The sequence below is a fragment of the Mobula birostris genome, chromosome 1 (assembly GCF_030028105.1).
Source record: "Mobula birostris isolate sMobBir1 chromosome 1, sMobBir1.hap1, whole genome shotgun sequence".
Classification (NCBI taxonomy): domain Eukaryota; kingdom Metazoa; phylum Chordata; class Chondrichthyes; order Myliobatiformes; family Myliobatidae; genus Mobula; species Mobula birostris.
Genome location: NC_092370.1, coordinates 11362878 through 11388617, shown reverse-complemented (window position 1 = coordinate 11388617; position 25740 = coordinate 11362878). Strand labels below are relative to the sequence as shown.

Here is a 25740-nt window from a genome sequence, read left to right as displayed (position 1 = left end):
TCGTGATGTCTAAATTCAAGGATTTATATAGTTGTCGAACGAATCTTCATTTCTTTTCGCAGCTCGTCAGCTTTCTTGGTCAGTTTTGCCTGTCCCGAACTTTCGATGACTTCCAAATTTTTTTGTAAGTGCCTGGAATTGAATTGAATAGGATGTCGTCTTCGCGAGGCACCGCCGTTTATCAGTCCAAGTTTGTCCTCGGATCGATGATCCAATACCAACTGCCCATCCAGGTCAGGTATCTATCTACCTTCCCCACTCTTACTTGGCCGAATGATATCCCCTTGAGAAAACCCCGTGTTATACAGTATAACGCCTTTCAGATCCGCGCGGCGCCCCGAAGCGTCGTAGAGCCGCCGCTGACGGGTGGTAATTTTGATGAGCGATCGCAAAGATTCTGTGGTTAGTTCCGCAAGAGCGTTCACAGGCAGACCGAGAGATAAACTTAAATAAAAGAAGCTGTGAAAATAGCAACAGACTGGACCGTGTCATTGGAAACATCCAGTGTCATCACTTATCAAGAACCCCAAGACTGAAGATCGTTTAATGTCTTCTCCAATACATGTAAAGCAGAACGAAATAATTGTTACTCCGGACACACACAATAATGTAAAGAACACAAAAAGACAATAAATATAAATACATAAACATCTTATAGATTGTACGCTAGGCATAGGACTGTCTGTACGTAAGGAAACGATGCATTTTGGGGTGGGGTGTGGTGACGCGGGTGGAGGTGATCAGCCTTACTACTTTTTCTTTAGATATCACCAATTAATTGCTGAAGCAACAGGTGGTAAGGATTTATTCAAACCACCAGTTTCCCGGATTTAAAACCACCAGATTGAAATATAGCTCCATATGGTTCAGGAATGATCTTGCAGGAAAGAGATCGGCTGGCCTTACCTGTGTGACCGCAGATTTCCCAACGTGGGTGATTCTTAACAGCCTCCTTAATTCAGGAGTAATCAGGGGGACGATGGGAATGTTGTCATTGCTCCGATGTCCACACTCCCTGAACGAATGAATAAAGAAACATAGGCTACCTGACTGGGAAGGGGTTCCAGGGACGGAGAAGGCTAAAAAAAAGCCCCCACTCTCCCACACTATAACTACTTTATCATTTCCTGTCAGTTCCTGTGCCTGGTGTCACTTTATGGGCATACAATCAATCTATGTATATAAACTGTCTTGTGTATTTATATTTATTGAGTTTTAACATTATTGTGTTCTTTATACTATTGTGGTTTTGTGCTGTATCGGATCCGGGTAAAACTTATTTCGTTCTTCTTTACACTTGACATTAAACCATCTTGAATCTTGATCTCTTGGGGAAAAAATGTAACGTTTTAGTGATTTTGAATAGATGAATTACCAGTCGTCGGGCACAGATAAAATGTATTCTGAATGCAACCTCACCGAACACTACGCACTTCGTACCTGAAGCGGTATCCCTTACGTTACTTACTGCCGGGTTCAAATTTTAAGACTAAAAATTCCAAGATCTTTAAATCGATGCACTAATCACTCCCAGAAAGGGTGATCATCACGCCACAGCATGTAAACGAATCAACGTACTATAGAAAATACGTTCTATAAAAATAGCTGTTATCATGGGTGATACTTTTAAATACTTATATGCAGCGGCTCATTAGAACGCAAGTTTCAGACTGAAGTTCCATTTCTTGGTTAAACTAGACACATTCTATAAGTTATTTGTTAGAAACTTCTTATGCCAATTTTAAAGTTCCCAATTTGAAAAATATCCGAAATACACTTAAAGCAGCGTGCCCTGCATAAATTCAATCAATCCTTGATTTCTTTTCGAAACGGTTTAAGGATAGATTAATTATTTCCTGGCGAAAGAATCCGACTCGAAACGTTTCTCTTTCCCCAGGAGCTGAGTGTTTCGTCTTTTTAAAAAAACTGTTCATGCCGCGATCCTGGTTTTAGGGAGAGAGTGCCAAGTTAATTCGTTAGTAAAGTTAATCCACTAATCCCTAGGTCAACTAGTTAACATACTGTACCTTGAAGTGGAAAGATATTCCGGAAGTCCGTAACAAGAAAATACCGTGTATTAAGAACGATTGAGCATTGCATCCCTGATCAAGAGCAAAACCTCACACTTGAGATTACAAAGGTTAATTTTAACGCTATCGAATATTGAAAGGCCTAGATCGAGTAAGTGGGGAGGGGAAATTTCCTACAGTGGGAGAGCCTAGGACCGGAGGGCACAGCGTCAGAATAGGAAGGCGTCCCATTAGAAGAGAGATGAAGAGGAATTTCTTTATCCAGAGGGCGGTGAATCTGTGGAATTGATCGCCACGGTCGGCCATGGAGGCCAAGTCATCGAGTATATTTACTCAATTGGCTGGCAGCTTCTTGATTAATAAGGGCGTCAAAAGTTACGTGAAGGCGTAGGGAGAATGGGGTTGAGAGGGGTAATATATCATTCATGATAGGATGGCGGAGCAGCCGCGATGGGCCGAATGGCGTAATTCCGCTCCTACGTTTTACGGTCTTTTGGTTAACTCCCGTTTCTCTTTCCACGGAGGTCCCTGATCAGCCGAATCTTCCTGCATTTTCACTTTCTTCCACGGAGTGTGATTTGATTGTCTGCGAGTAAATGGGGCCACAAGCAGCCTTTATTTCGATGTTACAGCTGCAACAGGCTGACTCCATCCCGTCACTAAAACCATGCATTTCTCTGAGGTCAGATCAATAAGATGAGGCGAAGATAGACGTTAAACCACGAAAGAGATGGAACTGCACACATCCTGTAATATTAAACAACCACTGGTAAAATGCAATCTTCAAATGTTCGTGAGTGTATTTAACTAGATGTTTAAAAGAGTATGTAGCCAACAAGAATCACCATTCTGGGCTGCTTGTATCCCCCGCATTACTCAGTTGTTTCGGATGTTAGCTCGCCTTCCCGGAGCTTTCCGGTTCCCTCGTACTTCGAGCTTTAAAGGCTCGTCGAGATTTCTGCTCCCCTCCTAAATCCCTTCATTACATTTTGTCCAACGCATGTCGCCGGGTGGGCCGCTGAGATGCCGTTAAACGCGTACAGACCCCCACTACCAGAGACAGACAGCGTGGATTGGAAAACAGCAAACACAGCGGACGTTAAAGGGAGGAACACTGGCTGAAATATTGTAAAGAAATTTGGACAATTTGCTCTCAGGCCGTGACAGCCACTGCACGTCCGTGTGCCGAACTGAAATACCGAAAATATTTGGAAAGCGGCGCCCGGAGTTTTACCTGTTAGTTCCAATACATGCCTCTGTCCGTAACATAAAAGACAACTGTATATAGAACGCCATTCTACTGAAATATTTTAATCCACACTTTAAATACGTTAACTACTGTGTTCCCACACCTGAGCCCGTCCCGCATGCCTGCGTTTGACCCGTCTCTCTCTCTCTCTCTTCTTGCTAATACCTTCGGCAGGAGGTGTAGGAGCCTTGGGACCCACACCACTAGATCAGGAACAGTTGCTGCCCTATAACCGTCCTGGACCAGCGTGGATGACTTCACTCGCCTCTGCGCTGAGTGTAGGCTCGCGTTCAGGGACTTTGTTACGTGTGGTTTTTCGTGGATTCTATTGTATTTCTTTATTTTCCTGTGGGTGCCTGTAAGAAAACGAATCTCAAGGTTGCGTATGATATACATACTTAGATAATAAATTCACTTTGAACGTTAAAACATCTTCCGAAAGTCGGGTGTGCGCGAGACTGACAAGGAGCAGAGAACTCCTTTTATTTTCCAATTTCACTTTCGATGAACCTTTTCTTTTAATTTTTCCACGTACCCGACCCAACTTTAATTATCCCGTTAACTTCCTGTCCCAATGCTCCAACTTTCCCCACTCGGCTTTTGCTTACTTCTGTAACTTTAGCACAAGATCGACCTTTTGAAATCTTCGGCTCTCTGAAATTCTAAGCCCATCCATTCGCCTCTTCCACGCCTCCTCCACTCTACCTTCTCCTCTCTCATTCCCCCTCCCCTCCTACCCTTCTTTCCACTCCCATCCCCTTCCCTCGCCTCTCCTTTCCCTCCCCTCCTCCTTCCCCTTCCCTCCTCCCCTCCCTCTCTCCCTCCTTCTTCCCTCCCCTACATCGCCCTCCCCCTTCTTTCCACTCCCATCCCCCTTTCCCTCTCCCTTCCCTCCCCTCCTTCCTTCCCCTCCCTTTCTCCTCTCTCCATCGCCCTCCCTCCCCTCCTTCTCCTCTCCCCTCCCTCCCTCCCTCCCTCTCCCCTCCCTCCCTCCCTCTCTCTCCCCTCCCTCCCTCCTTCTCCCCTCCCTCTCTCCCTCCTTCTCCCCTCCCTCTCTCTCCCCTCCCTCCCCCTCTCTCTCCCCTCCCTCCTCCTTTCTCCCCTCCCTCCCCTTCTCCTCACTCTCTCTCCCCTCCCTCCCCGCGTTTCCTTCTTCCAACTTTCTACATTCAAAGTGAACTCGCCTGAGCGTTGCCGCCGCCGCCGCAGCCTGTCGGTGGGCCGGGCCGGCCCGGGACGGGACGGGACGTCGGGGGTGTGCGAGAGTGAGTGTGTCCGGGGAGGCGGGAATGTCAGACTGACAGCTCGGCGCCCTAGCCCCCTCATTGGCCCGACTGCAGTTGGCGGCGCGGTAGAGTCGGGCCGCCTGGCTCCCGTGAAAACCCCACTTTGTTTGCGGGGTGTTTTTTTTCCTCCTTTTTTAAAGATCAATAATTATTTTATCGGGGTGAGGACGTTGGTGTTGGAGGCCACTGACTCTTCGGTTCTTGCGCTGGAGGAGCGCGAAGCGGCGACTGGGAACTGCAGCCCGCTGCAGGTAAGAGTTTGTTCGGGGGCGCACGTCCGCCTGATCTCCCGCCCCGGGCTGAATACCTTCCCCCACCCCACCAAAAACTCCTGTAAGTTATACATGTTTGGCAGGCCGGGCTGGAGCCCCCCCAGACTTTGGCGGGCTCGAGTTCCGCCATCCCGCCGACCCTCTCGCGTGAAGTCTCCCTCACTTAGGGAATTTTCAGTCAGACTTCGCCAAACTTTCGCTCCGAGTTTTCTCCAGTTGTCCGAGTCACCCACCATAAGCCTTTCCAGCGCCGGGTTTGTTTTTCTCTGAAGAGACGGCGGAGGCTGCTCTGGGACCCGTCAGTGTGAGAGTGTGTTGGATGGGGTGTCGAGGAGAGCCGGTCTTCTTCCTCGGGAGGACTGGCATCTCCCGCAACTTTCTGGACTGGACAAGAGCCCTTATTTTTTTTTCCACTTCCAACACAAACACACTTCACAAAACTGAAAACCGCACCGCGCTGTCGGGCCGAGGCGAGCGTTCCTGCAACCGGCTTTTTTTTTGCGCTATTTTGCTGGCTCGCAGACATTTTTCTGTTCTTGAGACTGCGTTTGACCCAATGAAGAGGAATTAAATTGAGGCGGTGGGGGACTGGCCCAGTGAAGCGGGCGAGAGGAGAGCAGAGAGTTTCCATTGAAAAAGCCCGTAGAGGAATGGAAAGCGGAGTTTTGCTGAATTCCCCGAGCTCTGTTCGTGTGTGTGTGTGTGTGTGTGCCAGCCTGTTTGTGTATGTGTAAAACATTTTAAAACAAGTTGTTTCCAGCTGTTCAACAGATCCCGTCTGCCAGCAAAAAAAAATCTGTGCTGGGACCCATTGGCTATTCTGCGCGGATGTGAACCGCCTTTTTTGAGTGCGGTATTCACTTGGGGGACAAACCATTCCAGCGCGACTTCTTTTCCATTGATTTATACAAAAAAAAACACAAGAAAAGAAGAACTGTGTAGAGGCGTAAATAATTGAAGTAAATTTGTGAAGAAGTGTTTTAAAATCTCATCTCTTTGGTAGTTTGGTGTACAGTGCGTACAACGTGACTGGCAGTTAACCTCATTAGTAAAAGAGTTACCAGGAGAATTTAAAGCGTCTTGAAAAATGTGCAGAAAGAAAGCAGTTTAGTTGGCTCCCAATTCCCATCCATATAGCGGGGATTGACGGTTCGAATCCCGTTCTTTCGGATCCGACTGGGTTTGGTTTAGAACACATATAACAGACTGTTCGGCCCGCTATGTTATGCAGAACCAGTTAAACTAGTAATCAAGTTACCAACTAAATGAATCCCTTCTGCCTACACGATGCCCTCATCCTTCCCTTTCCCTCGCATGCATCTCTGTCGTGTGCGGGATTTCATTGATTCTATTGTGTTTCTTTCTAGTTACACGCAAATGCCCGCAAAAACGAACCTGGGGGTTGTTTATGGTGACATATATGTACTTCGGTAATAAATTTACTCTGAACCTTGAACGTGCATGTGTCTATTCTAAACCTTTTAGTTTGAGCAAAGTTAGTTGGCTGAATGCGCCGTCCCCGCGGTACTTTGCCACAGCTACACGCGTGGTTAACGAAACACGCCGTCTTTATGTAAATTAAAGCTGAAATTTTAATAATTCAAACATTTTGAAATTAAGCATTTATTAATGTCTGTTGAACGAATTGCAGTATTTCCCAAGGAAAAGAATATTTATCTAACTCCCACCCCCCCATACATATTTTTTTTACCATGATGTTCCCAACTTAATTGTTACAGGAGATAGTGGGGACTAGCAGTTACCAAATCGCAGCTGTTTGGTGCCTGTAAACTAGAATGACAATTCTGTACCCTGTTAGGGTAGCGGTGTGTATTTCCAATATCTTTGCGATCGCCCCTTTGTTTTGGAACGTTAATACCTTCGAACCATAGAAGATCCCAAAGTCATCATCTTGTTTTACTTAGTTTTCGCCTAAAAGATTCTTTAGGTGCATATTTTCAGAAAATTTGTTTCAGACTGAGCTATAGTTGTAATATTGTAAAATTATAATTAATTTTAAGGCCTGGTACTTTGGTTCTGATGTTTCTATTGTGGTTGCTTGGATTGAAATAACGTTTTTATACATTTGAACATTCAAGCACGAAATATTTCCAAACACCAGAAATGTGTTTGCTTGCTTTTTTTTAGAAAAAAGATGGAACGTTTTAAAGAAAATAATGTGAATGGTTCTTATTATACTCTCAATGGCTACATTTATAGATACAACTATGGCAATGCTAAGATTCTGTTGCAGCATATTTCAGAAAATTATTTTAGTTATAGTTTAATAAAATTAGTTATAAAATTATAATTAGTTTTAGGAAATTAAGTCTAGACTTGGTATTTTGGATCTATTGCCCCTAACGCAGTTACTGATGAACTGAAATAACCTTTTTAACCATTTGTACACTGAAGCACAAAATATTTCCAACCAGCAGAAATGAGTTTGCTTACCTTTTTTTAAGATGGAAGTAATTAAAGGAAGTAATTTGGACTGACTCTAGTTATGAGCTTATGCACTCAGTGGCCAGTTTATTAGGTGCACTTGTATACCTGGTTGTTAATGCAAATATCTAATCAGCCAATCATGTGACAGCAACTCAATGCATAAAAGCATGGTCAAGAGATTAGGTTGTTCGGACCAAGCATCAGATTGGCGCAGAAATGTGATCTAAATCACTTTGACCGTGGAATAATTGTTGGTGCCAAACAGGGTGGTTTGAGTATCTCAGAATCTGCTGATCTCCTGGGATTTCCAAGCACAATGGCCTCTAGAGTTTACAGAGAATGATGCAAAAAAAAAAGAAAAAATCCAATGAGTAGAAGTTCTGTAGGCAAAAATGTCATAGGGTCATAGTGAAGTACAACACTGAAACAGAACCTCAGCCCATCTGTAACCCGTTACGGGGTACGTAACAGTACTGAACTATTTAAACTGCCTACTTCCATCGATCTACACTGGGACCATAGACCTCCATATTCCTACTGTCTATGTACCTAGCCAAACTTCTCTTAAATGTTGAAATCGGGATCGCATGCATCACTTGTGCTGGCAGCTTGTTCCATACTCTCATGACCCCTTGATTTACGAATTTCCCCTTCGTGGTCACCTTAAACTAATGGGAGAGGTCAGAGGAGAATGGCCAGACTGGTTCAAGCTGACAGGAGGGTGACAGTAACTCCAATAGCCATGTGCTGCAACAGTGGTGAGCAGAGGAGCAGCTCTGAATGCACAACACATCGAACTTTGAAGTGGGTGGGCTACAGCAGCAGAAGACCACAAACAGATAACTTAATGGCCACTTTATTAGGTACAGGATGTACCTAATAAAGTGGCCATTGAGTGTAGCTTATGTGGCCCTTTTAGGAATTCTGATATGGTTATGATTTAATTATAACCTATTCAGGCTGGACAAGAATAAGTAAGAATCTTTTATGATGTTCTTCCACTTTCACTGCTTTTGTTTTGGCTTCTTTGAAATATATCCAGGGAAGGACCAAAACCAGAATTTTACACTTTGATGGTGCTGTCTTTGATATCTTGACAGCAAAAGGCTCGCAATTGCTTTATATAGTATAGGCAGTAACATGAAGCAGCAGAGGTGTGCCCGGGTGCATTTGTGTTTAAATGCAAAAGAAAATGCGATGATGGGTTCTTATCAGCTTTCTAATCCCAGATCCCACTCTTCCTTGAGGGCACACCTCAGATCTAGGTGAAAAATCATTGTACGCTGTCTCTGCATTTTCCTAACTCCAGTGCCAGTCTTATAAGCTCACAGTGCTTCCTGCTCTATGTTGTTTTTTAAGTTTTCACATTTGCTAAAGACATCCCATTATTCCCTGCTCTTTTTAAACTTCTGAAGAAAGGTTTGGGTCTGCAACGTTGACTGTTCATTCATTTCCATCGATGCTGCCTGACCTGCTGCATTCCTCCAGCAGTTTGTGTGCGTTGCTCTGGATTTCCAGCATCTGCAAATTGTTCATGGTTATCTTTTTAAATCTTCTAGTTTCTACCCACTTGAGAAAGATCTGTGACTTTCTATTCCTTAAAACAATATATGAATAATCTCATAATCTCAAGAGATTTTGCAGATACTGGAAATCCAGAGTAACACACGCGCACAAAATGCTGGCAGAACTCAGCAGGTCAGGCAGCATCTATGGAAATGAATAAAGTCAACGTTTCAGCCTGAGACCCTTCCTCAAGATTCATCATGTCTTGGCACAAAACATTAGCTCTTTATTCCACTCCATAGATGCTACCTGACCTGCTGAGTTCCTCCCGCATTTTGTGCGTTTCCAGCACCTGCAGAATCTCTAGTGTTTAGGCACACACAAAATGTTTAGGGCCGAGACACTTCATCAGGACTCAAACATTAGTTCTGGAAATGTTTTTGTCAGGTAATGATGAGAGGCATTAAAATATTGGTTGTCAAATTGTCAGCTTGTACTCCCTCACCTTATTTTGGCTCCTTCCCCCTTCCTTTACAGTCCTGATGAAGGCTCATGGCCCAAAATGTCGACTGTTTATTCCTCTCCACAGATGCTGCCTGACTGCTGAATTACGCCAGTGTTGTTTGTGTGGCTGTGGCATATAAATAGTAGGTATGTTAATGGTGTCTGAGGAAGTATAACCAGTGAGAATCATTGCTTGATCTTCAAGTATGTAATGTCCCACTGCATTGCATTTCTTCAGGGACTATTACGTCAGGGAGTTTTAAGAGATGTTTAGCTGGGCACATGAATGTGAAGGAAATGGAAGACTATGGACATTGCATTTAAGGTGAGAAGGGGTAAGTTCAAAGGAGATGTGAGTGGCAGGTTTTTTTTACACAGAGGCAGATACATTAGGGACTTGTAAGAGACATTTAGATAGGCACATGAAAGTGAGGAAAATGGAAGGATATGGAAATTGTGTAGGCAGAAGAGATTAGTTTATTTGGCCATTTGATTTCTGATTTAACTGATTCGACACAACATTGTGGGCCGAAGGGCCTGTTACTGAACTGTACTGTTCTATGTTCAACCTTCCATCTAGTAGACTTGATTTCAAACTTGACTACTTTGCACATTTCTAGAAATAATTTTAGCATGTGTGTTTTTGGATTCTGCATGGGTCTGTTGAGGAATGGGTGACAACCATGTATTATAATTGTGGAACTCTCGTAGTCGGCAAAGTTAGCTAGTGCTGAATTAAAGGAGGCAGCTTTAGCGCTGGTGGGGGAGGAATGGTCTACTATACCCTATTCATTAACTTCAAATTTCTATATCCATCTATCTATCTTATGAAATATGTTCTTTAGTGCTCCGATACAGAAATTGTGACATGTTAAGCCATTTTATAATGCAAATTATTCAAAGAGGCATGCTGAGTATCGTTGCCGTTCGGCAGTCAGTAAAAATTAATAAGTGTGTCAGGTTCCTTGCTATAGTAGGCAGTTAGCAAGTATAATACACACATTAATAAGGTTTTACACTGGAGTTAATGTTTCAGTCATACAATAATGTGATCTATTAAACGTATATTCCTAATGCCGCAGAAAGACAGACTATCACTTATCTTTGAAGAGACCAATTAGTTTGCAATTGAGAACATGCTGCTGAATTTACTAGAAAAACATTATTAATCTGGAGGACATTTGTGTAAAATTTTCAGTGAAATAACTTGTTTCCTGAATTCCATTTCATTAAGAGTATGCAAGTGCCTTCTTTTCGATTTGACCAATGTTAAAATTTAACTTTTATTCCCAAGAATTTCCATCTCCCTTTGTGATTGGCCTGAGATCATTCAGACACATCTGACTCCTTAAAATGCTGGATTTTGTAAGCCAAGTACCCAGCAAAGTGCTAAGAACACAAGAGTTTCTGCAGCTGCTGGAGATCCAGAGTAACACACACACACACACACACACACACACACACACACACACACACAATGCTGGAGGAACTCAGCAGGTCAGGCAGCATCTATGGAAATTCATAAACAGTCTTGGCCCAAAACATTGACGGTTTATTGCTTTCTACAGATGCTGCCTGACCTGCTGAGTTCCTACAACATTTTGCGTGTGTTACTAAAGTGTGACACTGCAGTGTTTATTTTGAAAGTGCTTAAATGTAATTACCGTACCCTGTTAAGTATTCCAACATGATTCATTGATTGGTCGAAAACCTACACAGTGGACTAAATGTATCCTTGGCTAAAGTGTCATTACACACAGTATCATGATACAGGCTAAAGTATCACTAAACACAATTGACTAAAAGTATCATTATTATTCCTTGATTATTATTATGTATCCGTGTTTAAGTATTATTGCCAAGCTATTCTGTAGACTGTAAAGTAAAAAGGCAGATTGTTTTAAATCCTCTGTTTTATGAATATAGATGCTTGGTGGTTGTTAATGGGTTTAAATGTCAAATTCAAAGTGAAATTTATTATCAAAGGACATGTACACTCAGTGCCAATTTATTAAATACCTCCTGTACCAAATACAGTGGGCACTGAGCGTACGTTCAAGGTCTTCTGCTGCTGTAGCCCATCAACTTCAAGATACAACGTGTTGTGTTCATAGATGCTCTTCTGCCCACCATTGTTGTAAAACATAGTTATCTGAGTTACTTTCACCTTCCTATCAACTTAAACCAGTCTGGCCATTCTCCTCTGACTTCTCTCATTCACAAGGTGTTTTTGCCGCTTACTGGATTTTTTTTTGCACTATTCTCTGTAAACCCTAGAGACAGTTGTGCGTGAAAATCCCAGGAAATCAGCAGTTTCTGGGATACTCAAACCACCCCATCTGGCACCAACAATAATTTCACGGTCAAAGTCACTTAGATTCCCCATGCTGATGTTCGGTCTGAACTGAACAGACCATGTCTGCATGCTTTATGCATTGAGTTGCTGCCACAGGATTGGGTAATTAGATAATTGTATTAATGAGCAAGTATAGAGGTGTACCTAATAAAGTGGCTACTGAGTGTATGTCTCTGTATACTGCCCTGAGTCCATTTTCTTGTAGGTTTTACTACAAAATAAAGAAAATCAATATAAATTATGGGGAAAAAACTACATATGAAGACTGATGAAAAGCCAGAAGACAAATTGGGCAAATAAAAATAATTTTGAGAACATGAGTTGTAAAGAGTCCTTTGAAAGTGAGTCAGTAGGTTGTAGAATCAGTTCATTTAGAATGTACATTCTAAAGGCATTGAATGGAACCTTTTGGGAATAAAAGTTAAATTTTAGTTTTTGTATTGTGTTACTTGGTTACTCTCCGGGTAGACGTGTGCAAAGGGAAGGTACTGTCCGTATGCTAAACTGCATCCTGCAGATTTTTTTTAATGAAACCAGTTTTTCTATGTTTGTGTAATGAGTGTAAAATAATGATACTTAGGTCACTGTTGTTGTTTAGTTAAATTTAATTGACCATTTTTCATATTGCAGAGGTTATTTTGTGAATTATGAAAGCTTATTTTTTGCTACATTAGGTTTAGTTGGCTCTGAGGCTCTGAATTTGTCTGTAGTGCTTGTCAGCATGGCTGGGTCATCAGTCATCCATGTATTACTGATGCCTTGAGGCTGTGCACCCGGTCCTCCTTAACACCCTCACAGACACAAAAGTATTTGTACTCGACCGACTTGTAGAATTACTGGTCAGAGTTCTGCCTGACTGACTCTGAGGTAAGCTTCTCTGTGCCTCCAAGCTGAATATAATCGTCTTTGTCTTGCAGGGCTAAGTTTGGCTGTCATAAATGTCGAAGAAAATGCTCACTTTTCCTGTACAATTACAGATATAGTGTTGGAGTCACTTTTCTGATACAGTATGTGGTTGGTGAGATGTGTAGTTCCTAGCTGGATTTTATTAAAAAATATACTGAAAGGAGGCATTTAGTTAAGTGAAAACAGAAAAAAATGTTAAATTGGTCTTGGCATTACAGTGTTCCTCATATTTATAGTTACATATTTTTATGAGGTTTGCAATTTGAGTTTGAAATTGGTGACTTTAGCTTCCCAAAAAATTGAAATTCTTTTGTAAAATATAATGAAGACATGGCCCAGTAAATTTGTTTTTATAGATTTTCTTCTTAGTAGAATGAGGGTACAGATAAATATGTAGCAGTAAGGAATGTCAGTGGTTACTTGACTGAAAGCTGTTGACTTACTTATAAAAGACTGCAAATCTATGCATCTATCATATGTGCAGAATATTTTCTGAAATTAGCAATGGGTTTTAAACATCTTCAGTTTATTGTGCAAGTGTGACTGGTTTAACAAGTCATTATATTTCACTCAATTGTTAAGTGAGGGAAGAATCTCTGGGCTTTGGTGCTGTTACAGTGCTGTGGTGTACAGGGCTCCTGCATTGGCGTGGATGGCTTCACTTGCCCTAGCACTGTCGCCATCAGCCTCTGCAGCCTTTGGACTCACTTTTGGGGACTCTGCGGCTCACGTTCTCAGTTTTACTTGTTTACTTTTCTTTCTATTATTTGCACGATTTGTGATCTTTTGCACGTTGGATGTTTGTCGGTCTTTGCAATGTGTGGTTTTCCATGGATTCTGTTATATTTCCCTGTTTTCCTGTGGATGCCTGCAAGAAAATGAAACTCAAGGTTGTATATGGTATGCAAAATTTGATAATAAATTTACTTTGAACTTTTAATGATTTCTAAATGGACATTGAACCCATGAATGCTACCTGACTACTTTTTTTTATTTCTGTTTTTGTTTTGGACTACTTACTTTAACTATTTAATGGACATCTATATATATATTTTACTGTAACTCATTTTTTTCTGTATATTTATTTATCATGTTTTGCATTGTACTGTTGCCGTAAAGTTAACAAATTTCATGACATATGCCGGTGGTATTAAACCTGATTCTGATTTTAATGTAAAGATAATTTGAATAATTAAGAAGGATTTAAATATCTTAAACTTCTTAATGCTAGTGCATTTTGTAGTATATTTGTTAAAGTTTATATAATATATGTTGAAGGCAGAATTTTATGATAATTAGAGCAGCAAACCTTATTGAAATAAGAACTGCTTGATGAAAACAGTGATTTCCATCAGTGTGTAGCTAAGTGCTCCAGACACTGATCTCTTATCCTTCTACCGCGGATAGCTTTGTAATTACTTGTCGGTAGTGCTTGAATAATGATTACAGCATGGTGGAGCACCGTACAAAGCAGGGAGCATGAGTAATTAAAAGTGTTTTGATTTCCAGCCAGTGTTTAATATTTCATAGATATGTTGAAATACTTCCTGCAGTGTTTCCTGCTATTGTGATGTTCGTTATATGTTGCTGGCTATTGTTGCTAAAAGAGTCAACGGTGTGTACAGGGGTCTTAATTGAAGGTGATAAACTGTGTGGCAGAGCCAGGATTAGGAATTGCACCCATGTTGGTTCCAGTTTCTGGCTTTTGGAAGAATTTGCCTTGGTGTGATGTGTTTCCATCCCCCCCCCCCACCTTTGTTCTGTGACACAGAGGTTAACATTAAAACTCGGCGTCATTCATTTTGAGTGCTTTAACGTTACAAATATTGCTGGACTTCACTTTTATTAGAAAATTGTTGCATTATTTTTTTCCCCTAGAGCAGGGGTTCCCAACGTGGGATCCATGGACCTCTCTGTTAATGGTACGTGGCAAAAAAAGGTTGGGAACCTCTACGTAGAGATATGACGGAGGTATACAATATTATGTGGATTATAGATGCTGTAATTGCAAGCAGGCTTTTTCCACTGAGGTTGGGTGGCACCAGGTTTAGGGGTCATGGGTTAAGGGTGAAAGATGAAATATTTAAGGGGAACATGAGGGGAAACTTCTTCACTCAGAGGGTGATGAGAGAGCAGAATGAGCTGCCAACGGAAGTGGTGGATGTGGTCCAATTTCAACCTTTAAGAGACATCTGGATAGGCACATGGATGGGATGCGTGTGGAGGGATATGGTGTGGGTGCAGGTCAAAGGGACGAGGCAGATTCATTATTCAACGTGGACTAGATTGGCGGAGGGCCTGTTTCTGTGCTGTTGCATTCTGTGGCTCTATGGCAATTGCAAAATTAGAACTGCCTGTTTCAGATAATCTGCTTCTGAGTTTGGCATCAATGGAATCTGTCGGAAAAACTTAAACACTCGCTTGTACGTACTGTACATTTGAAAGGAATGAAACTTGATCAGTTTGCAACACCATTGTTTAAAACAAAATTCCCACTGAGTAAAAGAGGCCATTATTATCTGGTAGATTTGATATACTATAACTACATGTGTCATTTAGAATGCACAGAGTGTGTGTAGAATATAATGACCTCACATTTTATTTTGTTAACATGTTACTTAGTAATTCCCATAAACACCAGAAATTCTGCATTTGCTGGGAATCATAAGTAATGCACAGAAAATGCTGGAAGAATTCATCAGGTCAGGAGGATCTATGGAGAGGAATAAAGAGTCAACGTTTTGGGCTGAGACTCTTCATCAGGACCTGCTGAGTTCCACAAACACAGAGATGGAAGAGGGTTCTTCATCTCTTTTCCTCTTCCACCTAACCTCCCCCAGCTTCTCTCTTCACCCTCCTCTCCCCCACCCACCTACCTTCCACCTCACCCGATCTAATCTTTCCTCTCCCAGCTCCTCACTTCACCCTCCTCTCCCCCACCCACCTACCTTCCGCCTCACCTGATCTCACCTATCCTCTCATTTCACCACTCCCCCCCAGCTTGTACTCCTTCTCAGGCACCCTCTTCCTTCCTTTCCAGTCCTGATGAAGGGTCTCAACCCGAACGGTCGACTGTCAACTCCTCCATAGATGCTGCCTGACCTACTGAGTTCCTCAGGCATTTGTTATGCTTTATTTAGTATTTACTGATTGTACTTACCTTGACATTCTGGGAATTTTATCCTCTTAGTGCATCTTCTAGCATGCAGCTTCCAAGTAGTATTTGTTTAATGTAAAAAATGGCCTAGTTTTGCATCTGTATGTCCTAATTAAATACCAAATTGAATTTGTAATGTAATCAATGATCTGTTTTAAGACTTCACTTCTGAGTAGATCAGAGAATTTAAAATCTCATTAAGGCTTGTACCATCTTTGTGTAAACACGAGGAATTCTGCAGATGCTGAAAATTCAAGCAACACACATCAAAGTTGCTGGTGAACGCAGCAGGCCAGGCAGCGTCTCTAGGAAGAGGTACAGTCGACGTCTCAGCCCGAAACGTCGACTGTACCTCTTCCTAGAGATGCCGTCTGGCCTGCTGCATTCACCAGCAACTTTGATGTGTGTTGCTACCATCTTTGTGTGACAGGATTGAGGAAACTGCTTATGTCATAAATCATAATGCTTTGGTCAGGCCGCACTTGGAATATGGTGAACAGTTTTGGGCCCCTATCTAAAAAAGGACGTGCTTGTCATTGAAAGGGTCCAGAGGAGGTTCATGGGAATGATCCCATTCTGTGGCTTTATAAGGCATTGGTCAGACTGCATTTGGAGTACTGCAAACAGTATTGGGCCCCTTATTTAAGAAAGGATAAGCTGAGTGTCCAAAAGAGTGATCCTGGGAACGAAAGGGTTAACATATGAGGAGTGTTTGGTGGCTCTGGACCTGTACTCACTGGGGTTTAGACAAATGAGGGGGGAATCTCATTGAAACCTATTGAATATTGAATGGTCTAGATAGAGCGGACATGGAGGAAGAGAGTCTAGTTTGGCCTGGGTAAGAGTCTCTAATGGACTAGGACCAGAGAGAACAGCCTGTGAGTAGAATCCTCTTAGAACAGGGATGAGGAGGAATTTTTTTAGCCAGAGAGTGATCAATCTGTGGAATTCATTGCCATGAATGGCTATGGAGGCCAGGTCATTGGATATATTTAAAACAGAGTTTGATAGGCTCTTGATTAGTCAGGGAGTCAAAAGTTACACACAGAAGGTAGGACATGGGTTTGAGAGGGATAATAAATCAGCCATGATGGAATGGGGAAGCAGATTCGATGGGTCGAATGGCCTAATTCTGCTCCAATGTCTAATGGTCTAAGTCAGAATTAACTTACTGAAGTCTTGAAATAAAATTGTAGCATGAAGGTTTGCAGAGCTTTTACTTAATGTACTGAATGCTGCATCATGAAAAAAAGGATTAAAATACAGTAGATTAATTCAGTGTGTGTTGTACTTTATGAATGTTTAATAACCGTAGACTATTATCTCGCTCTTCCTCTATTGCGTTTATTTTTGTAACTTATAGTCATTTTTATATCTTGCACTGTACTGCTGCTACAGAAGAACAAATTTCATGACAGCAACACACACAAACTGGTTGGCAGATAGAAAGCAAAGGGTAGCAGAGAATGGGTGTTTCTCAGAATGGCAGGTGGTGACTAGTGGGGTGCCACAGGGCTCGGTATTGGGACCACAGCTGTTTACGTTTTACGTCAATGATTTAGAGGAAGGCATTGTGAATAACATCAGCAAGTTTGCTGTTGATACTAAGCTGGGTGGCAGTGTGACATGATGAGGATGTTAGGAGAATTCAAGGTGACTTGGATAGGCTGGGTGAGTGGGCAGAAACTTGGCAGATGGCGTTTAATGTGAATAAGTGTGAGGTTATTCACTTTGGGAGCAAGAACAGGAAGGCAGATTATTATCTGAACGGTGTGGAGTTAGGTAAGGGAGAAATACAAAGAGATCTAGGAGTACTTGTTCATCAGTCTCTGAAGGTGAATGAGCAAGTGCAGCAGGCAGTGAAGAAGGCTAATGGAATGTTGGCCTTTATTACAAAGGGAATTGAGTACAAGAGCAAGGAAATCCTTTTGCATTTGCACAGGGCCCTGGTGAGACCACACGTGGAGTATTGTGTGCAGTTTTGGTCTCCAGGGTTAAGGAAGGACATCCTGGCTGTGGAGGAGGTGCAGTGTAGGTTCACTAGTTTAATTCCTGGGATGTCCGGACTGTCTTACGCAGAGAGGTTAGAGAGACTGGGCTTGTACACGCTGGAATTAAGGAGATTGAGGGGGGATCTGATTGAGACATATAAGATTATTAAGGGATTGGACAAGATAGAGGCAGGAAATATGTTCCAGATGCTGGGAGAGTCCAGTGCCAGAGGGCATGGTTTAAGAATAAGGGGTAGGTCATTTAGGACAGAGTTGAGGAGGAACAACTTCTCCCAGAGAGTTGTGGAGGTGTGGAACGCACTGCCTCAGAAGGCAGTGGAGGCCAATTCTCTGGTTGCTTTCAAGAAGGAGCTAGATAGGTATCTTATGGATAGGGGAATCAAAGGTTATGGGGACAAGGCAGGAATCGGGTATTGATAGTAGATGATCAGCCATGATCTCAGAATGGCGGTGCAGGCTCGAAGGGCTGAATGGTCTACTTCTGCACCTATTGTCTATTGTCTATTGTCTATTGTCTAATGTAAAATGCTGGACGAACACAGCAGGTCAGGCAGCCTCTACGGAGGGGAATAAACAGTCGATGCTTCAGGACCTGATGAAAGGTCTTGGGCCTAAATGTTGACTGTTGATTCTGCTCTGTGGGACAGTGTTTTTTGTGTTGCTCCTAGTATGCTTACCATTGGTACAATAAAAGCAATGGACAACAAATCTTTTCCAGAAGTATTGCTTCTTCGAATTTTAGTTTTATTTATGATAGACTGCTTGAAACTGAACACAAATATAATTTCAGAATTTTAGGAATTTGAAGAAACAACAATTTAACTTTTATTGAATATATGTGTTTAATTGCATGATGGTGCTGACTTTTTGCAATAGCTCAACTAAGCTAAAAATGTTTTGTTGATGATTTTTGTTTGTACTCAGTGTCTGAGGCTTCTCGTTTAAGCATCCAACAATAATCAGCCAGCATTGATGGATTCCAGTTGCCCTGATGCAGTTTCCCCATGACTGCAATATCTTGGTGAAACCTTTCACTGTGCTCATTACTGACCGCACTAAGATTTCCAGGGAACAAGTTTAAAGGGGAATCAGAATCAAGTTTAATATCACTGGCATATGTCGTGTAATTTTTTAACTTTGTGGCAGCAGGACAATGCCATACATGACAAATATAGAAAAAAAACTGAATTGCAGTAAATATATAAATGGATATTAAATGGTTAAGCTTGAATAATTAGTGCAGACGTAAATTTAAAAAGGAATGCAGAAAGTGAATCTTTAGTGACATGTTGCACCTCATAGTTTTGTATGCTTGAAGCATGTTGTCAACCAGCTGCACCTAGTTTGATGTCATAGTTGTAGAGTACAACAGAGAAATAAACCCTTTGGCCCATCTAGTTCACGCTGAAACCATTTAAACTCCCTTCACCCTTCGAACTGCACTGGGTTTGTAGCCCTCCATACTCCTAACATCCATGTATCTATCCAAGCTTCTCTTAAACGTTGAAATCGAGCTTATATGCACCACTTGTGTTGGCAGCTCATTCCATACTCTCACCACCCTCAGAGCCAAGGTGTTCTGTAATTTTCAACAGCATCCTTGAATACCTTCCATGCAATTTTCTGTTGTCCCATTGGAAGTTCTTCAAATTGCCTGTCATTTCTGACCTGTTTGATTTGTGGACCACAGAAATAGCTTCCTCAATCTTGGCGTCAGTTATTCTGACTTGAATTATGAATTGAAGTAATAAATATAGGCAATTTCACAAAAATAGTGTGTGATAGGAAAATTTCATGGTGATTTTCATGATCAGCAGCCCAAAATCCATTACATCCAAAAGTATTGAGGAAGCAAAACCTTTGTTGTCAGTGATATTAGTTTGTTAGATGTTCTTGTCTCTCAGAGTACTCATAAACCATGCAGTTCAGTGTCTTATTGTCTCTGCAGATTAAGGTGAAAGTGTAAATATTTAAAGGGAGATGAGGGGCAGTGTTTTCATGCAGAAGATGGGTATATGGAGCAAGCTGCCAGAGGAAGTGGTAGAGGCAGGAGCAATTACAACGTTTAAAAGACGTTTGTGCAGGTAACACTCACAAAATGTTGGAGGAACTCAGCAGGTCAGGCATCATCTATGGAGAGGAATAAAGAGCTGATGTTTCGGGCCGAGGCCCTTCATCAAGATGTGGATATGTATAGTTTAAAGGGATATAACATAGCACAACATAGTTCAACGCAGGAGCCGGCTCATTGGTCCATAATGTTGTGTTGAGCAAATAAATTAGTAATCAAAAGGCTAATCCTTTTTTCCTATGCAATGTCCATAGCCTTCCATTTTCCTCATATTCATGTGTCTACCTGAACCTCTCTTAAAAGCTCCTAATGTTTCTGCCTCTATCGCCACCCCAGGCAGCGTATTCCAGGCACCCACCACTCTCTGTGTAAAAACCCTGCCCCTCGCATCTCCTCTGAACTTACTCCCTCTCATCTTAAATGCATGCCCTCTGGTATTAAGATGAAAAACATACTGTCTCTCTACTCTGTCTGTGCCTTTCAGAATCTTATAGACCTCTATCAGATCTCCCCTCAGCCTCCAGTGCTCCAGAGAAACCAACTCAAGTTTGTCCAACTTCTTAAGATAGCACGTGCCCTGTAATCCAGGCAGCATCCTGGTAAACCTCTTCTGCACCCTCTCCAAAGCCTCGACATCCTTCCAATAATGGGGTGACCAGAACGGTATGCAATGTTCCAGATGAAGCCTCACTAGAGTTTTATAAAGCTGCAACATAACTTCCTGATGTTTGAATTCAATGCCTTCTTAACCACCCTAACAACCTGCGTAGTCAGGTGCACTAGGATATTGGCAAAGCACAGGACAGCGGGAGTAGCTCGGGTAGGCATCTTGGTTGGCAGATGGCCCTGTTTCTGTATTCCCCATGACTCAACAATTGATTAACGCTTTTATCTCTGTTTTGGGGAGAAAGTATTTTGTAAGGAAATGATATTGCGGTAAACGTCCTGTTGGAGATTTGACTGCTGTAGTGATTCTTAATGTTCCTCTGGGTCATACAGCATCATGTCAGAAACTCTTAGATAGGCACATGGAAACGTGTAGGAGGGCAGGTTTAGATTGACGTAGAGTAGTTGTTAAAGTAGGTTAAAAGGTTGTCACAATATTGTGGCTGAAGGACCTATTCTGTGCTGTAATGTTTGAAGTAAAAGGACAATTTTAATTATTTATTGAGAGATGCAATGTCGTAAAGGGCCCTTCCAGCCAACAAGACCACACCACCCCATTACACCCGTGTGACCCATTGACCTACTAACCCATACGTCTTTGGAATGTGGGAGGAGACCAGAGCACCCAGAGGAAACCCACATGGTCACGGGGAGAATGTACAGGCAGTGGTGGTAATTGAACCTGGGCGCTGTAATAGCGTTATGCTGACCGCTGTTCTACAGTGCTGCCCAAGGTATATTCCTTATGGAAATGGATCAGCAGGGAATAAAACTGGTGTAAGAATCAAGACCATTCCATCAATGTATCCATTATTTTAGATTAAAGAGAGAATGGGCCATATTGAACCTCACCTGACACATGCCTCGTGGTATCCCTTTCTGCTTCTCATTCAAATTTTACAACTGTGCTCACTGCTGTGGAGCCTTCCATGGAGACAGAAGAAGACATGAGTGAGTGACCTGACTTCTCCATTAGCTCTGTAACAGGGTGCGCTATCGGAAGACGAGACTGTTTCCAAATGCTTCCAATATTCAGACTATAAGACGTAGAAGCATAATTCAGCTGTTTGGCCCATCCAGTCTGCTCCTCTGTACCATTCAGGCTGATTTGTTGTTTCTTTCAACCCTGTTCTCATGCCTTCTCCCCGTAACCTTTGACACCCTGGATTAACCAAGAACCTTTTAACCTCCACTTTAAATAAACCCAATGATTTGGCCTCCACATTTGTCTGCAGATTCACCACCCTTTGACTAAAGAAATCCTTTCTCATAGTCATAGTCATAGTCATACTTTATTGATCCCGGGGGAAATTGGTTTTCATTACAGTTGCACCATAAGTAATAAATAGTAATAGAACCATAAATAGTTAAATAGTAATATGTAACTTACGCCAGGAAATTATGAAATAAGTCCAGGACCAGCCTATTGGCTCAGGGTATCTGACCCTCCAAGGGAGGAGTTGTAAAGTTTGATGGCCACAGGCAGGAATGACTTCCTATGACGCTCTGTGCTGCATCTTGGAGGAATGAGTCTCTGGCTGAATGTACTCCTGTGCCCACCCAGTACATTATGTAGTGGATGGGAGACATTGACCAAGATGGCATGCAACTTAGACAGCATCCTGTTTTCAGACACCACCGTCAGAGAGTCCAGTTCCATCCCCACAACATCACTGGCCTCTGTACTAAGTGAGGTCCTTATATATTCTGGTCTTAGACCACCCCCCCCCCCACTACGGGAAACATTCTGTCCACATTCACTCTATCTAGTCCTTTCAATATTGTTTTTCATTGCACTTATTTTAATTTAACTGTTTAAAAGACATATATATACTTACTGTAGATCAGTTTTTTTCCCTCTGGATTGCATCATGTCCTGCATTGAACTGCTGCTGCAAAGTTAACAAATTTCACGATATATGCCGGTGATAATAAACCTGATTCTGATTTTCCTAAACCCTAGCGTGTACAGGCTCAGAGTCCTCAAATGCTCCACATACTTTATCCCTTTCATTCCTGGGATCATTCTAGTGACACTCCAGTGAATCCAGCATATCCTTTCTTAGATAGGGGCTCAAAACTGCGCACAGTACTCCAACTGTGGTCTAACCAATGGCGTTTTAGAAACAAAGAGTTAGGATTTTCTTATGTGCCATAGAAAAGAGCCACTTCTTTGAAACAAAGAAGTGTGGCTGGCTGTTTGCTTGAAGATTGTGAGGTTTTACTCTTGTTATTGTAACCCAGTTTGTCTTTCGCTAGCAAATCGAATATTCAAGTCGCCTGACTGGGTATCAACAATGTAATACCGGGAAATGGAAAAACCTGTTACAGTTCTGTTTCAGGATCCAAAAGCAGTTCCTTCATCACATAAAGAGGAGAACTAAACCACAGATTAATCTGGGCAAACAGTGAAGATATGTATTTTTGGCACGGAATCAGCTTGAACCATTAGAGCAGAGACAAACGGCCGGCTTTCCCTGAAAACTGAGAGGAAGTTATAAGATCAACACTTTGAAGCAATCCCTCAAATCTTCTTTAGCCTTGGAATGCACACGTGTGCATCCAATCCGATAACTAAAGCTCCTTTCTATAAAGTTAGGCTTCCACTGAAAATCTGCATCGGCATATACAAGCCTATGGAAATCGAGCAAACTTCTAAGCATATTTCTGTGCTCTGAACTCCACCTCTGATCTCCACATGGCATGGAAATAACTGAGGTCTTGCTAGAATTACCCTATCAAAGTTTGTGGCATATTGAAACCATAATCAGTCCAAGAAGGTATTATGGTTTACAGAGAAATGTTTTTTGACAATACAGTTCCAGCCAGATGAAAATGGAAAGTAGAATGGTAGTCATCCTTTGAAATAATCAGTTAAGATTTTGTTATGTGCAGTTGGATGTTATGATCTACTCTCAGTTGCCACTTTATTAGGTACAGGAGGGGAACCCAATGTGGTCTTCCGTGCTGCAGCTCATCCACTTCAAGGTTTGATGTATTGTGCATTCAGAGATGCTCTTCTGCACACCACTGTTGTAACATGTGGCTATCTGAGTGACTGTCAGCTTGAACCAGTCTCTGACCTTTCTCATTACCAGGGCGTTTTCACTCACAGAACTGCCGCTCACTGGATGTTTTTCTTTTTTTGTCCCATTCTCTATATACTCTGGAGACTATTTATTTTTATCTTATTTATTGAGATACAGAGCGGAATAGGCCCTTCCGGCCCTTTGAGCTGCACTGCCTAGCATTCCCCGAATTAATATTAGCCTAATCACGGGACAATTTACCCACCGACCAGGGTGCCTTTGGACTGTGGGAAGAAACCAGAGCACCCAGAGGAAGAACGGACAAACTCCTTACGTGCAACGGCGGGAAGTGAACCTGGGTCGCTGGTACGGTAAAACGTTGTGCTAACCATGCTGTGTGAAAATTCCAGGGGATACTCAAATCACCCCATCAAGCACCAACAATCATTCCATGGTCCAAGTCACTTAGTTCATATCTCTTCCCCAATCTGATGTTTGGTCTGAACAACAACTGCACTTCTTGACTATGTCTACATGCTTTTATGCATTGAGTTGCTGCCTCATGATTGGGTGACAATAGACAATAGTTGCAGGAGTAGGCCATTCGGCCCTTCGATCCAGCACCACCATTCACTGTGATCATGGCTGATCATCCACAATCAGTATCCATTTCCTGCCTTATCCCCATAACCTTTGATTTCACTATCTTTAAGAGCTCTATCCATCTCTTTCTTGAAAGTATCCAGAGACTTGGCCTCCACAGCCTTCTGGGGCAGAGCATTCCATATATCCACTCTCTGGGTGAAAAAGTTTTTCCTCAACTCCATTCTAAATGGCCTACCCCTTATTCTTAGACTGTGGCTTCTGGTTCTGGACTCACCCATCAGCGGGAACATGCTTCCTGCCTCCAGCGTGTCCAATCCCTTAATAATCTTATATGTTTCAATAAGATCCCCTCTCAGCCTTCTAAATTCCAGAGTATACAAGCCAGTTGCTCCAATCTTTCAACATATGACAGTCCCGCCATCCCGGGAATTAACTCCCTCAAGAATGTCCTTCCTCAAATTTGGAGACCAAAACTGCACACAGTACTCCAGGTGTGGTCTCACCAGGGCCCTGTGCAGCTGCAGAAGGACCTCTTTGCTCTTATATTCGATTCCCCTTGTTATGAAGGCCAGCATGCCATTAGCTTTCTTCACTGCCTGCTGTACTTGCATGCTTGCTTTCAGTGACTGAAGTACAAGAACACCTAGATCCCGTTGTCCTTCCCCTTTTCCTAACTTGACTCCATTTAGATAATAATCTGCCTTCCTGTTCTTACCATCAAAGTGGATAACCTCACATTTATCCACATTAAACTGCATCTGCCATGCATCTGCCCACTCACCCAGCCTGTCCAAGTCACCCTGCATTCTCAAAACATCCTCTTCACATTTCACACTGCCACCCAGCTTTGTGTCATCGGCAAATTTGCTAATGTTACTTTTAATTCCCTCATCTAAATCATTAATATATATTGTAAGCAGCTGCGGTCCGAGCACTGAACCCTGTGGTACCCCACTGGTCACTGCCTGCCATTCTGAAAGGGACCCGTTAATCGCTACTCTTTGTTTTCTGTCAGCCAGCCAATTTTCAATCCATGTCAGTACTCTGCCCCCAATACCATGTGCCCTAATTTTGCCCACTAATCTCCTATGTGGGAATTTATGAAAGGCTTTCTGAAAGTCCGGGTGATTAGATATTTGTATCAACGAGCAGGTGTATAGGTGTACAGGTGTACCTACAAAAGAGGCCACTGAGTGTGCATATATTTCTTATTTTGTAGACCAGATGCAGGAGACTGAGAGGTGATCTGACAGAGGTGTACAAGATGATATGAGGCATAGATCGAGTGGACAGCCAGGTGTTGTTTCCCAGGGCAGAAATGTCTAATACAAGGGGGGCATCATTTTAAGGTGTTTGGAGGGCAGCATAGGGGAGATGTCAGAGCTAGCACAAAGATTGCTGAGTGTGGAACGCCCTGGCAGGGGTGGTGGTTAGATGCTGATACATTTTGCTAAGTATTGAAGCCTGAGAATTGGTCTGGAAGTCCAGAGGTAGTGCCCTGTTAGCTGGGGTCCCAGGTCTGTGAATCTCTGTGAGTCCGCTAGAGTAGTTGAAAGTCCAGTGTTTGTGTGTCTATTTCCGAATCTGTGGCTAGAGGCTAATGGATGTGGACTGTCTTGGGGTTAGAGGACTGTGTATATGT

General features: G+C 42.4%; 1 protein-coding gene across 1 annotated transcript in view; it reads left to right on the top strand.

Moving 5' to 3' along the window:
• The first annotated feature begins 4424 nt into the window (after positions 1 to 4424).
• LOC140194915 (transcriptional activator GLI3-like) overlaps positions 4425 to 25740 on the top strand; it is a 455994-nt gene continuing 434678 nt past the window's right edge. The window contains exon 1 of the mRNA XM_072252301.1: positions 4425 to 4816. The gene's annotated coding sequence lies outside the window, so the exon portion shown is untranslated. The remainder of the gene's footprint in view (positions 4817 to 25740) is intronic.